Consider the following 6000-nt stretch of genomic DNA (forward strand, 5'->3'; position numbering starts at 1 on the left):
TTCAGAGGGTCACAGCTTTTGCTCTTAAATAGTTGTCCCATTATTTTGGTATGCATTTCAATCAGATGGGTCAGCAAGTAATTGCGAGGATTACTTCTCTTTCCTTCATTGAACAATGTCTTTTCCCCTCTGCCCTCCCCAGATCTCTGGCTTTTCTACATTGTTGGTTAGCCGTTGGGTAAATTCATTAACTAATCCCCCTAAGTGCCATACAGACCCATTGATTGGTATATTATTTGCATATTTCCAAGGAGATCCTGCACCTGTTTTCCACCAACAGCTATTTTTACACTGTTCACATTACTTCTTACTTCTTACTTTTTCAAATTTCTTTCCTTTTTTTTTTTTGTTTAAAGCAGATTAACCCCCCCCCCACCTGCATACATATTTCAAGAGCTAAGACATTTCTAAATTATCATTAATTTAATCTTCCCCTTCTCATTTATTAAAAAGTCTGCTTTCACGCTCATGTTTTTGTTTTCCCCTGATATCGCTGTAAAAGCCCTTCTTATTCCCTGAGGGGCCTCTGCCTCGCATAAAGTCATTCTATTTCTTTATTTAAAAGAAAAGGAGGACTTGTGGCACCTTAGAGACTAACCAATTTATTTGAGCATAAGCTTTTGTGAGCTACAGCTCACTTCATCGGATGCATTCAGTGGAAAATACAGTGGGTAGATTTATATACACAGAGAACATGAAACAATGGATGTTACCATACACACTGTAACGAGAGTGATCACTTAAGGTGAGCTATTACCAGCAGGAGGGGGGGAACCTTTTGTAGTGATCAAGGTGGGCCATTTCCAGCAGTTGACAAGAACATCTGAGGAACAGCGGGGGGGGGGGGGGGGGAGAATAAACATGGGGAAATAGTTTTACTTTGTCTAATGACCCATCCACTCCCAGTCTCTATTCAAGCCTAAGTTAATTGTATCCAGTTTGCAAATTAATTCCAATTCAGCAGTCTCTCGTTGGAGTCTGTTTTTGAAGTTTTTTTGTTGAAGAATTGCCACTTTTAGGTCTGTAATCGAGTGACCAAAGAGAATCTCCGACTGGTTTTTGAACATTATAATTCTTGACATCTGATTTGTGTCCATTTATTCTTTTACGTAGACTGTCCAGTTTGACCAATGTACCTGGCAGAGGGGCATTGCTGGCACACGATGGCATAGATCACATTGGTAGATGTGCAGGTGAACGAGCCTCTGATAGTGTGGCTGATGTGATTAGGCCCTATGATGTCCCCTGAATAGATACGTGGACACAGTTGGCAACGGGCTTTGTTGCAAGGATAGGTTCCTGGATTAGTGGTTTTGTTGTGTGGTGCGTGGTTGCTGGTGAGTATTTGCTTCAGGTTGGGGGGCTGTCTGTAAGCAAGGACTGGCCTGTCTCCCAAGATCTGTGACAATGTACACCTTCAAATCAGCGGCACTGCCATGGGTACCCGCATGGCCCCACAGTATGCCAACATTTTTATGGCTGACTTAGAACAACGCTTCCTCAGCTCTCGTCCCCTAATGCCCCTACTCTACCTGCGCTACATTGATGACATCATCATCTGGACCCATGGAAAAGAAGCCCTTGAGGAATTCAACCATGATTTCAACAATTTCCATCCCACCACCAACCTCAGCCTGGACCAGTCCACACAAGAGATCCACTTCCTGAACACTACGGTGCTAATAAGCAATGGTCACATAAATACCTCCCTATACCGGAAACCTACTGACCGCTATTCCTACCTACATGCCTCCAACTTTCAACCTGCCCACACCACACGATCCATCGTCTACAGCCAAGCTCTATGATACAACCACATTTGCTCCAACCCCTCAGAGAGAGACAAACACCTACAAGATCTCTATCAAGCATTCTTACAACTACAATACCCACCAGCTGAAGTGAAGAAACAGACTGACAGAGCCAGAAGAGTACCCAGAAGTTACCTACTACAGGACAGGCCCAACAAAGACAATAACAGAACGCCACTAGCCATCACCTTCAGCCTCCAACTAAAACCTCTCTAATGCATCACCAAGGATCTACAACCTATCCTGAAGGACGACTCATCACTCTCACAGATCTTGGGAGACAGGCCAGTCCTTGCTTACAGTCCCCCGCTCTCCTGCTGGTAATAGCTCACCTTAAGTGATCACTCTCGTTACAGGTTTCAGAGTAACAGCCGTGTTAGTCTGTATTCGCAAAAAGAAAAGGAGGACTTGTGGCACCTTAGAGACTAACCAATTTATTAGAGCATAAGCTTTCGTGAGCTACAGCTCACTTCTTCAGATGCAGTGTGTATGGTAACACCCATTGTATCATGTTCTCTGTGTATATAAATCTCCCCACTGTATTTTCCACTGCATGCATCCGATGAAGTGAGCTGTAGCTCACGTAAGCTTATGCTCAAATAAATTTTCTTTTTGTGAATACAGACTAACACGGCTGCTACTCTGAAACCTATTTCTTTATTGCTGCCCTTAACTAATCCTCCATCCTTATTTGACTGTGCATGTTCAAGGGTGTTTTCCTTCCTGCTTTTCACATCAAATACATATTTTTCTGTACTTATTAATTATCATTATTATTATTTATTTTCCCATAAGGCCTAGAGGCCACAACCAATCTGTATAAACACATACTGAGAGATTGTCCCTGCTCCAAAGAGCTTGCAGGAGAGACAAAGGGAGGGGCAGTGAGGGTATGTCTATGCTGCACACTGAGCTCTGGCTCTGGCTCAGGTTTGAGCCCAAGCTCGTCTTCTGCCCACACACAAATCAGTCTGACATGGATCAGCAAGCACTCTGGACCCAGGTCCTAAGACTCTGCTAGGGGGGTGGGTCAGAGCCCGAGGCCCAGTGTGACTCCAGTCCAGGCCCCGTCATTCTGCAGCATGGGTGAGGCTCAAGCCGCAGAGCCGAGTCAGAAGTATTTATGGACGTGTTAGCACAGCTGTGAGACCCGGACCCAGCAACTGTAAACCCAGGTTAACAACACATTCTTCTCTTCCGCAGACTAAACAATCCCAGTTTCCTCAGCCTCTCCTCATAAGTCATGTGTTCCAGACCCCTAATCATTTTTGTTGCCCTTTGCTGGACTCTCTCCAATTTATCCACATCCTTCTTGTAGTGGGGGGCCCAAAACTGGACACAGTACTCCAGATGAGGCCTCACCAATGTCGAATAGAGGGGGACGATCACGTCCCTCGATTTGCTCGCTATGCCCCTACTTATACATCCCAAAATGCCATTGGCCTTCTTGGCAACAAGGGCACACTGCTGGCTCATATCCAGCTTCTCGTCCACTGTCACCCCTAGGTCCTTTTCCGCAGAACTGCTGCCTAGCCATTCGGTCCCTAGTCTGTAGCTGTGCATTGGGTTCTTCCGTCCTAAGTGCAGGACCCTGCACTTATCCTTATTGAACCTCATCAGATTTCTTTTGGCCCAATCCTCCAATTTGTCTAGGTCCCTCTGTATCCTACCCCTGCCCTCCAGCATATCTACCACTCCTCCCAGTTTAGTATCATCCGCAAATTTGCTGAGAGTGCAATCCACACCATCCTCCAGATCATTTATGAAGATATTAAACAAAACCGGCCCCAGGACCGACCCCTGGGGCATTCCACTTGACACTGGCTGCCAACTAGACATGGAGCCATTGATCACTACCCCTTGAGCCCGACAATCTAGCCAACTTTCTACCCACCTTATAGTGCATTCATCCAGCCCATACTTCCTTAACTTGCTGACAAGAATACTGTGGGAGACCGTGTCAAAAGCTTTGCTAAAGTCAAGATACAATACATCCACTGCTTTCCCTTCATCCACAGAACCAGTAATCTCATCATAGAAGGCGATTAGATTAGTCAGGCATGACCTTCCCTTGCTGAATCCATGCTGACTGTTCCTGATCACTTTCCTCTCATGTAAGTGCTTCAGGACTGATTCTTTGAGGACCTGCTCCATGATTTTTCCGGGGACTGAAGTGAGGCTTACTGGCCTGTAGTTCCCAGGATCCTCCTTCTTCCCTTTTTTAAAGATTGGCACTACATTAGCCTTTTTCCAGTCATCCAGGACTTCCCCCGTTCACCACGAGTTTTCAAAGATAATGGCCAATGGCTCTGCAATCACAGCCGCCAGTTCCTTTAGCACTCTCGGATGCAACTCATCCGGCCCCATGGACTTGTGCACGTCCAGTTTTTCTAAATAGTCCCTAACCACCTCTTTCTCCACAGAGGGCTGGCCATCTATTCCCCATGTTGTGATGCCCAGCACAGCAGTCTGGGAGCTGACCTTGTTCTTGAAGACAGAGGCAAAAAAAGCATTGAGTACATTAGCTTTTTCCACATCCTCTGTCACTAGGTTGCCTCCCTCATTCATTAAGTCAATTAGTGTCTCCTAATCTGCCAGCCTCCTAACATGCATGTGTATGTCCACACATCTCGTTGCACCTCGCTCTCCAGAGTTCTCAATTCCCCCAGAACCTACTCCTTGGAAATCATCTACCCTGCCCCAGCAGCATCCCTCTAGCCCACTCCTGGCTGTGCTCATCAGTGGTACCAAGCTTCCCTTTTATTCTCAATATCTCGGGCCATTTCTTGACATCACTAAGCAGTAGATCCAGGGTTGGCATCTCGTCTGATTGGGTTTTCCGCTTTCTGGAGCATGAACTGTCCTCTGTGCAGCCTTTCTGACAATGCCAGGTGGTATCTGCAGCCGAGGCCCACAAGAGGCTCCCCTTAGGTTTCTGTTCCATGTAGGCTTAGCACAAGGATTTCGGTCTTGGCTCACATGAAGGGGGGTTCAGAACATTGGCGGCTGATTGCCCAGGTTGGAGCTTGGGCAGTGAACTCTGGTCACATATGGACCAGGGCAAATGTGAAAGCCCAAGAGAAGCAGGGACAAAGCTCTTCAAACTTCTCCAGAGGATGGTCCATGACCATATGGCTGCATACTCAGGCCTCAGGGTCTTGAGAAGGACTCTGGGATGCTCAGAATCCTAGTTAAGCAAGAGGTAGTGCCCCAGGTGAACACAAAGGCATAGCCGCCCTATGCAGATTGTGTCCCCTAAAATCTAACAAGGTCATGCACCGTTTGAGCTGCATATGAACCCACGGTAAGGGGGATGGGAACACAGCAAAAGATGGGAAAAGGGCACCCTCCCATAATATAGGCACCAACTTTTGCAAAGGCAAAACTCCAATTGACCCCAAAGGGAGCAGGACTAGGTTCATAGGGCCAGATCCTGCAAGGTGCTGGCCATGGCGTCGAAGTTCATGAGACCTCACAGGAGTTCATAGAATCATAGAATCATAGAATATCAGGGTTGGAAGGGACCCCAGAAGGTCATCTAGTCCAACCCCCTGCTCAAAGCAGGACCAATTCCCAGTTAAATCATCCCAGCCAGGGCTTTGTCAAGCCTGACCTTAAAAACCTCTAAGGAAGGAGATTCTACCACCTCCCTAGGTAACGCATTCCAGTGTTTCACCACCCTCTTAGTGAAAAAGTTTTTCCTAATATCCAATCTAAACCTCCCCCACTGCAACTTGAGACCATTACTCCTCGTTCTGTCATCTGCTACCATTGAGAACAGTCTAGAGCCATCCTCTTTGGAACCCCCTTTCAGGTAGTTGAAAGCAGCTATCAAATCCCCCCTCATTCTTCTCTTCTGCAGGCTAAACAATCCCAGCTCCCTCAGCCTCTCCTCATAACTCATGTGTTCCAGTCCCCTAATCATTTTTGTTGCCCTTCGCTGGACTCTCTCCAATTTATCCACATCCTTCTTGAAGTGTGGGGCCCAAAACTGGACACAGTACTCCAGATGAGGCCTCACCAATGTCGAATAGAGGGGAACGATCACGTCCCTCGATCTGCTCGCTATGCCCCTACTTATACATCCCAAAATGCCATTGGCCTTCTTGGCAACAAGGGCACACTGCTGACTCATATCCAGCTTCTCGTCCACTGTCACCCCTAGGTCCTTTTCCGCAGAACTGCTGCC

This window comes from Lepidochelys kempii, chromosome 15 (assembly GCF_965140285.1).
Source record: "Lepidochelys kempii isolate rLepKem1 chromosome 15, rLepKem1.hap1, whole genome shotgun sequence".
NCBI classification, from domain to species: Eukaryota; Metazoa; Chordata; order Testudines; family Cheloniidae; genus Lepidochelys; species Lepidochelys kempii.